This window comes from Rhinolophus sinicus, chromosome 15, assembly GCF_057876585.1.
Source record: "Rhinolophus sinicus isolate RSI-liver-muscle chromosome 15, RSI-T2T, whole genome shotgun sequence".
NCBI classification, from domain to species: Eukaryota; Metazoa; Chordata; class Mammalia; order Chiroptera; family Rhinolophidae; genus Rhinolophus; species Rhinolophus sinicus.
Genome location: NC_142515.1, coordinates 33707246 through 33719338, shown reverse-complemented (window position 1 = coordinate 33719338; position 12093 = coordinate 33707246).

Sequence of the window (12093 nt, the reverse complement as noted above, 5' to 3'; positions counted from 1 at the left end):
TTAGTGGTTACCAAAGGGTAAGGGGGGAGGAGGGTGGTAGATGAGGGTAAAGGGGATCAAATATATGGTGATGGAAAAAGAACTGACTCTGGATGGTGAACAAACAATGTGATATATATATATAGATAATGTACTACAGAATTGTACACCTAAAACCGATGTAACTTTACTAACAATTGTCATTACAATTAACTTAAAAAAGAGAGAGGGGGGGGATCCAAAGGAAGAAAGAATTTTCCCCAGTGTCCTTGAGAACAATAGTTAACAGAGATGGCCCGATAGAGTGTGAATTGTGAGTGGCCCTTACCCTCTGGGGAAGACAAGTGGATGAGACTAGCGGAGCCATGTCCATACTCTACCCCACTGGCAAATTCCATGTAAGTCAGATACAAATCAAACCGAAATTATGTTTCCCTGGACTCAGGTGTGCATGTCCAGGTTATTGTAAGGATGTCTAATAATGAGTTGATCCCTCATCCCATCCACAGGCACAGATAAAACTTTGAGTGAACAGTAGGGCAGGCATGGGAGTGGGGTTGAAGCTCTGAGGGAGGTTTGGCAGGTGGAGAAAATGGACTTCACCTAAGCCTCAGGGGACTCAGACGATAAACCCAAACCCACCAAATGGGCCTCAGTGCTAGGCCATCCTCTTTCACCTGACTCTGGAACTTGGCTCTGTCTATTGTATGAGAAGCAGGCCTACGTCCCACGCCAAGCACTTCCAAGTGCCAGGGACCCTTGAAGACTTGATTATTTCAGATCCACATTTTTCCAGCCCACGAAACTTCTGGCTACAGAGAAAGCCAATTGATTTTTGAAGGGACAAAGGTAAGGGAAATAAATCCTAGAAATGATTCTGGATCCTCGTTGACTCAGGTTCAACAACTTCCATCATAACTACCTATGGCCTGATTTGAATTAATTTTAAAGTGCTTTGTAAACTAATGCAAGTACTTGGCAGTTCTTGCTGAGAAATGGAGGCTAAAAGCCTACCAGCAGATTGCTAGGAAGAGACAAACATGTTCTATCCACTATCTGAGCTGTCCTGACATGCTGGCTGCCTTCCAGACTACATGATTAGATCAGGACCTAAATTTGTCACTGACCTGTTTTCGCATCTCTGGTATGAGCAGTTAATGTAAGCCCCATGCTCTGGCGTTATTTTTGTGTGAAATTTGGCTTTAGCCTATTCTGTTTTTCTTATCTGAATTTTATAAATGGTAGCCTATGCTCTTATTTATTGCCGAAGTGGGTAACAGTGTTGGGGCAGAGGAAGCCCAGGAGAGACCTAAGTAAAGAAGACAAGATGTACCTCCATGAATGAGCTCATATACATGCTCCTATGAGATTCCTGCTGAGGACACACAAGGCAAAGGGGGAATCAGAAATCATTGAATTGACATGATTTCATTCAACACTTTGAAAGCCATAGCTCTGCACTGATATAAAGAACAAATCTCATCTCGGCCACCCTGTGATTGAGAAACTCTTTGGCAAGGTGTTCAATGCCTAGAATTCTAGAACAAGATATGCAAAAGTAAAATACACAGCTCCTGGCCCCAAAGAATGCACAGTCTAGTAGACAACAGACAAGTAAATATATTTACAAGACAATGTGATAAGTGCTATAATGAAGGTAAGTCCCTGTGTTGTAGGAGCAGAGAAGATGGGCAGCCAACCCAGAATGACATGGCTTAAGAGCTGAGAGAAAGGTCAGGGATGGAAGGATACTTGGAAAGAGTGAAGAGAAGAGAGGAGAAGAAAGGAGAGAAGAATAGAGGCCAAGTTGGGAGAGAAGAAGAATGGAGATAAATCCTAAATGACTAGGGAACTGATTTCCAAACTTCAGTGGGCAAAGGAATCACCAGGGAGCTTTTGTTGCAATGCAGACTCCCAAGCCATTGCTCCTTACCCCCCACCCCCCGAGTTTAATTGACTGGGGCCTAGGTAGATCCCAGGAATCTGATTGTTCACAAGCGTTCTCAGATGCTTCTATTTCAAGTAATCCTAGACCCCATTTTGAGAAACGCCTTACCCAAGTCAACCCAAAATCACCTCCACTCTCAAGTGTGCTATTCCTGATGGGAGGTAGGCAGCATTGCAAAGTCAAAAAAGTGATCCTTACTTTGTCTATCTTACCTGCACCATTTCAGCGGCATTCCACTGAAGTCACACTCTTCTTCTCCCAGTCACTCACATGCCCTCTGCTATGGAAACATGTTCTCTGGAAAGTGAACTCTTTGCATCCCAATGTGAAATGAAGGTCTTGAATTACCACAAACAGGGTGAATTTGCTTTCTCTCCTGACCTCCGAAGAACAAAAATCTTTGTCTGTAATTGAAGGAACATGAAACATCCTCAGGGAGGCAAGATTATCTGTGTAAGTCCCAGGGAGCCTTTCCTGGAAGGTAGCCATTTATTCAGCTTATGGGAAAAGGTACCCCAGAGCTCCAGGACAGGCTTACTCTTTGGACTGCTCACTCTATCCACACTTCATATCTCATACATGAGATGCACAATGAACGGGATTTCCTTTTTCTGTGGGCCAATGACTTTTATGCTTCCATCCATACTTCAAAAGATAAGGTCTAAGAATAACCTCTGATAAAGCCCCTGGGTTTCTCAGCAAAGCCAGGGTCCTTGAGAAGGCCTGTCCTTCCCTGAGTAATTGAGAAGAGAAAGGAAGGAGCTTTAAAGAGACGATAGCAACAGGAGCTTTCACAAATAAATAGTTTTGTACAACAGTGTACACTTACTAAGAATTACGCCCCCCGACCCCCAAAGCATCTCAGAATGCACAATTGGGCACTCCTTTGGCCCTTTTCTGTATTGCTTCCCTCCATATCTTAATGCATTTCCCGACTCTAATGTGTCTATCTTCCCAATCTTCCCCACTCCTCTTTGTTCCTGTTCTTGCTTGCCTGATACTGCCCAAATCCTTGTATCTCTTCTGCCCCAGTAGCTGGCTCAGAAATAACATACTGACTCCATTCTGTCTCACCAGGGCTGCCAGATGAGTATTTGCAAAAAATGGCTTCTGTCAGGTGAGTCCTCTGCACAGTGGCTCCCTAAAATCTCCACAAAAGAGCTTCTTCAACATGGGGACCCAACTTGGGGACTGTATTCAACCACTAAACAGGTACCTATGCTGTTTTCTTTCAAGGCCTACCTCAAACGTTCTTCTTTGTTTGGGTTGTTGTTGCTGTTTTTTACTTTATTTTCAAAATGTTATAAGTACTCATGGTAGATTCAAATAGTACAAAAGATTATGAGGTAAAAAAAATATGTCTCCTTTCATCATGGACTCCCCACCTTGTAGCCTTTTCCCAAAACAACAATGATACCAGTTTCAGAGCTATTTACTGCACCTGTAAGCATATCTCTGTGTATGTATGTTCGCCCCTTTTAAATAAATGGTTGCACACTATACCATTCTGCACTTGGTTTTTGTCACCTAATAATGTCTTCAAGGTTGTTCTGTATCAGTACATATAAATCCCCCTCATCCTTTTTAGCAGCTGCATAATATTCCATTATAAAATGTGTCATAATTTATTTAACCAGAACTCTACTAATAAACTTTGATTACTTCAGACTTTTGCTACTAAACATGATACTAGATTCTAGCTCTAGTCAGAAACAAATTTACAATGACACTACTGAAGCCCACGTGTCAGAGTCCTTCATTTGCATGAGTCCGTTGATATATTTTTTCCCATAAAAAGGTAACCAAAAAATTATATATGTTTCAAGATCCCAGAACTTGGCTCAGCACCTGGATGTAGTATAAATTTTCTCTGACAGCAGACTCAAAATGCATATGTATTTTACATGTTAAGTAGTGTTGTTGAATTCCAAATCAAGTCTGTAATTCATGCTGATGACAATTCACCACCTCCTTACAATTCCCTTGGGCTTCTGTTGACACTACTGGTAGGATTTAGCCATACGTACCTTATTTTAGTAATTCAGGTAATTGTCTTACCTTCTTCCTCGGGCTGCAAGCACCTAGAAGTCACCACTTGTCTTCAGTTTCTGTTCTGCCCAGCACTTGGCATAGGGCTTTCACAAAACAGACTCTCAAATATTTGTTGAGTCTGAGTCCTTTTTGGATGTGATGAATATATAATCAGTCGGTCAATAAAATACTTATTGAGAGAATACTAAAATACTTAAGTACAATTTTAGATTCCATCCATGAGGTACCAGCTGTGCCTACTTTGGAGATTTAATGACTATGCTTTCCTTTCCATCATTCAAGTCATGTAACAATAGTACGTAGAGGTGGCCTAAGGCCAAAGACCTACAAAATATCATTTAATACATCCTCTTCTCTTCTTCAATATTAACATGAAACCACTAATAATGCAGTCTAAATAAAACCTTGCAAACAAATTTAACTCATAAATATGAAAAAGAATCAAAAGTTTATTAAAGCCAAAACACATGCTAGGTACTCTTTCCTCAGTATTTTCAATAAGGGTTCTATTACTTTGCCATAGAGACAAATTGCATTTATTAGGCATAGTTGGTTCTTCACAAAACAGCGCGAGGTACTAGAGAAGTTTTCTATGTCTTTGCAGTGCTTGCCAAACTGCTTAGACGCATTCAACTTAAGATGACCAGAGAATATGCAGGCGTTAATTTGGCTGAGGTATATCATTTCTCATTTTAAGCAATATGAAATTTAGCAATGTGGGAATCAGCGCAGCAGGCATTATTTTTCCTTGATCTAATAAAAACGTAGCCCAAATGGGATCTAAAAAAAATAGGTCACAGAACTCCTCTTAAGCATTATCATACATTACTCTTAGCCTCTTTGACTGTCATTAGATATTCACTTAATCCCAACCCATGCTTCCTAAAATCTCTATTTTTCTTCTTTCATTAACCCCAGCAATTCTCCAACATTGACATGCATCACAATCCCCTGGTAAGTTTAGGAAAACACAGTCCCAATCTCTATAGTATCTGACCCAATTTCTCTAGACCTTGCTCCTCAAAATTTGGTCCCTGCAACATAGCCTTGACATCACCTGGGAGTTCATTTGAAATTCAGAATCTCAGGCCCCAGCCCAACCCAACTAAATTAAAATCTGCACTTTTAACAAGATCCCTAGGAGATTCATATACATGCTGAAGTTGAAGAAACATTGAGCTGTACCCCTCTTCCTTCCAGTCCATTCAGTTTGTCGCCTTGACTCCATCCCCTCATGTCTATTCAAAGACATTAAATCACCTCCTTATTTTCTTATGTCTTCACTAGGCAAGGTGCTTGAAATATGGAAGTGAATGAGTCAAGCAAAGCTGCCACCATAGGGTTTATGTTATCTTCTGGAGGACAGACAGTGAATAAATTAATGAATGAAATAAAATAGGCAATGACTGCCTGATCACTGCACTGTACACCTGATGCTGAAGCTGAACAATAATGAATGTCAACTACAATTATATATATATATATATTTACAAGAAGCGGAGTACATCATTAGGAATAGAGACAGTGGGAATGTAATGGCTGTGTGTGATGTCAGAGGGGTAGAGGATGGGGGGAGGGGGTTTGTGTGAGGGATATAAATGATAAATGTCTAACTATTACATCGTTTGGTGCATCTGAAACTAATTTAAAAAATGTTTTTAAAAAAAATCTTGACAAATACAGATTTCCTTCAGTAGATTCAGTGCACACCTTTTAAAAGCCTCAAAGCCACTACTCAAAGAAAAGGAGGGAGAAAAAAAAGGTAATGACTAGAATAGATTAAGAAAGAAATAAACCCAGTAGAAGGACAATGAGGTAGGTACTATTATCCTTATTTGAAAGACAAGAAAACTGAGATTGGAGGTTACACAATTAGGTGAGGGTCAAGTAGGTAGTAAATGGCAGAGCTGGAATTTAGACCTAAGTCTCTCTAACACCCGAGCCTACTGCTTTAACCACTCTGCTAATGTGCCTTCACTGAAAGCCCAAATGGGATTCATCCACACCCCCTTACTGGTCACCTCTGAGAACTTTGCTCTTATTTTCCCCAAATTTCTGACTCCTCTGCACCTAATTCCAAACTTTCTTGCTCTAATACATTTGGACACATTTTTCAAGCTCTAATTCTGGCTCCATCTCCAATGTACTTGTTATCCATTCTCTGGCTTCTAATACTGTGTTATGAAGAATAACAAACCAACCTTTTACCCCAACTCCAGAAGGTCCAACTGCCCTTCCCTTGATAAGGAAATTGGACGCGGCCGGCCATTTTGTCCATAACTTAAGAATTACATCATACCTCTTAAAAAGAGATCCTGCTTTTCTGTATCTACAAATCACTGATATTTAGTGTCTTCTTGAATCTTTTTCCCAAGAGTAAAACAGATAATAAATTAAAACAAAAACTTGCAGTGTAGAAGCTATCCCATCTATTCATTCATATCCAGGTAATGGCAACCATTCTCTCTTCCAGGCGCTAGATTATAAAGACACTTAGCTGATACCAGCCAACTGTTCCCAAAGAACAGTATTTAATTTTAATATATACTATGCTAAAATATCCTCACCTAACTTTCTCTGACATGTTGATATCATTTATGGTACAATAGAAATATTCAAGTATTAGAATTTTCTAATAAATAATTCTGAAATTCTATACATGTTTGTTTCAAGAAGGTATTTTACAACTCTGCACATATGGAAATGTGACAACTGCAAATATATTACATTTTATGCAAATACTGACCAGAAAATGTGATGCTTATGATGCTTATTGAATCAAGTAAGAGGAAGAGATTTGGGTTTCAACAATAGTATTAAACTTTAAAAGTATGCTTTGAAAAAAATGTGCCTTGATACTATTAGTTTAAAACAGAGAGAAAGAAAAGATTTGTAGTGAACACTCTGTGGTGGCCTTTCAACATTCTTCCCATCTTTTCCTGTTTATGTATCAGCCCATGTGGTTTTCAAACTTGACCCCAATTAATCTTAATCATGAGAATGTAATTCCCCTTTGCCAATAAATGGCTTAAAAAACCAGACTTAAACCAAGCAGTGCATAGCATTTTTCCTGCAGACACAGGTCAATCGAAGAATGGGCTCGTGAAGATCTTTCTCTTCCTCTGGATTTTGCTGTATGAGGATGTGAGGTCTGAGCCAACCTAAGCATGAGGCTGACATATTAAACCAAGAGTGGAGTGTTGGCTGGAAAATGAAACCAGAAGCTCTAGAACAAACTTAAAGCCTGTGCAACCTGAGCACATCCAGCTGCCATATTTTACCAAATTTAATATGCCATCCTTTGAAAGACACAGCATTATTTTAGGTGCCACTCAGAAAAGAACAACATGGCCCTATGACGTTATATTTTCTTATCAACTAGATTTTTTTCAAAAACTTTCTTATTGAAATAGCTCTTTTAGACTTATTTGGGCATAGAGTTTTATTATATCTCCTCTTTATAGATGATAATAAGGGATGCATGGAAAACAAATTTAAGGTCATCTCAAAACTTTACACTCACTCTGGCTCAGTCATACTCAGTAGGTAGGTCTAGGTTTTTCCATATACTATCCTTCTCTGTGCCGTTAAGACCACCAACAACAGATTTTTTTTTAAAGAATGGTCATCTACCATCTTCAGAATTTCCTTCCAACCCAATGACACCCATTCTTCAAATGCTTACATGCATGTGGAGGCAATGAAAACACATCCACTGTCAGGTCAACAGCGATTGTAAGATACATTAAGATATTAAAATACGGAAAATGTGCATTTTAGAATCACTGAAATACAGTATATGTGCAAATTAATGTGCTTGTTGCTGCAATGGACCGTAACCATGGATGTGAGAACATGTCACCTGAGAGGCCACCCTACCTCCTGTTATCACTGACTGCTAACTGCATCTTTAAAATCACTTCAAACCACTGGACAATTGGGGCCAAGAAGAGGGTCTGAATTGAATGATTCTATAAGACAACTGTGATTTATTGTTGGAATGATGAGTCATCAGGGAAACTTTACACAGTATAAGAAAGCAGTTCTTAAAGGGCATGGAAACTGGCTGGCAATAGGTTCAATTATATTCATTGTCCAACACATCCAACCTGAACGAGTGGTGTTTGACATGATGTATCACAATACAAAGGGGAATTTAGTATCAATGGTTTAGACAAAAACAATGGTTTAAGTGAGTAAATGATGGTCTGCACTCAGGGTCATTAAAAAGGGGGTGGGCATGTTTTTCACAGAGTATGAGAAGTAGCAATTGAACAGAGCCTGGGAGCTACGTTTATTAATTAAAATACAAGTTGAGAGTGAATATATTCAAGTGAATATTTCTGTACGAAAAATAGAGTTTCATCTTGACACTAAACTTTCTCCCAAATCAGTCATGTGCAGTTAATGAGTTCTCAGTTTGAGTCTCCATATATTCCACATCAGTCCTCCATTAAAATGAAACAGTGTTTAAACAAACTCAAATATATTTTGATCTCCAGAGAAGAAACAGAACAATAACAATGATAATGAAAATCAAACAAGAGCTATCAAGTATTTGCTTTGTATGTGACAGGCACAATACTATGTCCTTAATACACAATGCCCCATTTAATCTTCACTTATGAAGTGGACACTTTTAACATCATCATTTTATAGAGGAGAAAACTGAGGCTTGGAAGTGATAGGGAAGGTGACTGAGATCTCCAGCTGGGAAATGCCAGAGCCAGGGGTCAAACCTGGTTATTCAATTGCTTCCCTAAGCCTACTAGCTTTCCATTATACTACACTGCCTCCCCTCACTAATTTCGAAGGTAATAAAATAAAACCAGGGGTTCCTTCTGAGAATGTCCATGCAGATCAGAATGGTCTTTTATTTAATTTTCACCAGTATATTGGGTTAACCTACATTGATTTAAATATGTAGCTTACTCAACTTTTGAATTCCTCTTGCAAAATGAAATAGGTGAGAAATGGTTAGAAGATATAACCATTGAGTGAAGGATTGGACAGTTGTAAATGTTTTCTTGAAATTTATACTGAACTTTTTGGTTCCATTTTTAAAATAGATAATATCTGGTTGCATATAAGTACAGATAAACAGAAAGAGACAGAGAAATAGTAATAGTGGTGATTATAGATACATGGATGTAACCTTATAATTAGACTTTTGACAACGCTTAACATATTTCTCAATAGCAATATTAAGGGTTGCCTACGTACAAAAAGTCAGCCAATCTTGGGTTCAAGTTCTCATTTACTGACTATGACCTTGATCATGTTACTTAACTTCTCTGAGTTTAATTTTTCTATTTATAAAATAGGGAATAATAATGCCTTCCTTTCAGTATTGCTTTGAAGTTTAGGAGTGGTATATGTAATGTGCCTTACACAGTGTCTGAAACATTCCTTTATTCATTCATGTATTTACCCACTCAGTATTCATAGAGCACCTACTATATTCCAGGCACACATCCAAGTATTCAGTATACAGGAATAGACAATCAAACAAAATAAGACACATAACCTGTCCCCATAAAGTTTATAATTTTGTGTGCAAAACTACATAAAATGAAAAAAATCACACAAATATACATAAAATTACAATTGTGAAACATGTGCTTGGACAGAGCAATTAACTAAAAAGCTCCCAAGAGACAAAGCTAGAACAAGATGAGCAAGAAAAGAAAGTCATAAAGTATAAAATAAATACCCATGAATACTTACTGATTTAAATAAATTATTAAATAAATAAATGGGGGAGAAGAGACAAATCTCCCATGCAGAAGAACTGCAAATAAATTATGTAGCTACTGCACCCTAAAGGAGGGGGAACATAACTCCCCATTCCTTCATTGTCAGTTTTGCATGGTGACTTCTTTCCAAAGAGTACAGTATGGAAAGGGGAAAATAAAGAGTAACTTTACAGTAGAAAAACCTGACAAACACTACTCCAGCTAGAGAATGGAGGGCAACAGCAAGTCATAAATCATGTTGATAGTATGCACCCTTGATATGATGTAATTAAAATATCACTTTGCCTCTGTGATCTTCCCCAATATCCATAACCCCAATCTAATCAGGAGAAGAACATCAGATAAATCCCAATAAGCCACATTCCTGATCAGTAGTCCTCAAGACTGTCAAGGTCATCAAAACAAGAAACGTATGAGAAACTGTTGTAGCCAACAAGAACCAAAATGCCTAAATGTAATATGGTATCCTGGATAAGATCCTGTGATAGAAAATATTAGGCAAAATTTAAGGAAATCTGAATGAGGTAATTTAGGTAGAAATAATGTATCAATGTTGGTTCATTAATTGCAACCAATGTACCATACTAATATAAGATATCAATAATAAAGGAAACTTGGTGCTAGATATATGGGAACTCTATATATTGTCTGCACAATATGTCTTTAAATTTATAACTTTTAAAAATAAAGTTTATTTTAAAGGAACATCTGTAAAACATGTAGAATGCATTTGTTCTAAACGTTAATAAGTATTCTCTCAAAAGCTTTTTATAAAATGCTCCTAAATAGAGTCATGAGACATATGGAACTAGTAGAACAGGCAATTACTAGATTTGATTTCTGACTTTGTATGTATATACATTTGACCTCTTGAGGCAGTGCTGGAAGAACTGGGTTTAGACTCATTTAGAGTAGCTAATGTGTCTATTCTGAGTTAGGCAAGGTAAGGACCATTAGCCCTTCAGCCTAAGAGGAAACTAACAGGTATTAAATGCTCGTGTGTTTAGCACAGTAGCAAGCTCTTTAAACAGAGAACTCATCTCACTCACTCTTCATAGCATTTCTGAAGTATAAGAACCCCCATTTTGCAGATGAGGAAACTAAGGTTCAAAAATCATGGGCTAGAGCTCAGATTTAAACTGAAATCTTTCTGACTCTCTGCTTTTTCTATCAACCTGGAATAACTGCTTATTTTGTATAGTGCAGAGAGCACAGCTCTACTGAGCTGAAATCATTTATAAGGCCTGTCCTTGCTATAGCTATACAAAAATGTATGAAGTTCACAGAATGGTCGAAATGTCAATCTACTTCCCCACTAAAAATGTTTTTAAAAAGAAAAGAAAAGAAAACAACTTCTCAGGCATAAAGTCAACAGACACTTGAACTCAAAGAAACTCAGCGAAGTAGGTCTTGCTGAATTCAATGTGTCTTTAATTGATGTTTTGGTTGAATGTCCCTTTTGCAGCAAACAAATCCACAATAACTCCCATTAAAATGAAGCTAATTTTCCAACTGAGTGAACAGAATTGGGTGAGGTTATAAAGTCTGGTTGTTCTACTTTCACTGCTGCTCCATTGTGTGAAGGTAATGGGTTAAATGTAATTTGTGTAGACAGGTCAGACTATTTCCAGCAACAAAATCCAGAAATATTTTAGTTGGCCAAAGCAAACACAACTTGGGATGCATTTTACATCATGAGCTGCTTTCCTCTCCAATTCTCTCACCCCTGGATTCAGATACAATAGTGCTACCCTCTATACCAAGCACACATTTTAATTCAGGTTTTGACCTAAACTGAATATACTGTGAGCCCTTACACTCTCTCTTTTATATTTGTGTTAAATAACAATATAAAGGAACTCTTCTCTTCCTCCTTTATTAGTAATTCTTTCTGGATACCAAACTAATCATACCATTGGAACTTTTGTTTACTTCGATAATTTACAGATACTATTCATTGAATACTTAGTGTGTGCCAGAAAATGGGCACTTTTAAAGTATTCCATTTTAGAAAGAAGACTAAGCATCAAAAATTTAAATGATTGCACCAATATGTTATAGTTAGTGAGTGGGGGAGCTAGAATTTAATTAAGTAGAAAATCTGGCTTGAGAGCCAAAATTCTTAGCCACTGCACTATCCCACTAGGCAATACTATTCAGCCATATCATGCCAGCAAATTCCAGGACTGACCTGCCAATTCAAACCTAGAACCAAGTTCTAAAGTTGATATTCCTGTGCACTTGACTTTAAGAAGCTCATGTTACAAAAGAATCGCAGTTTTACTGTTGGAAGGGAAGTTAATGCTGAAAGGGTGCCAATGATCATACAGGGCGTAAAGGGCAGCACCCCTCTTCAAA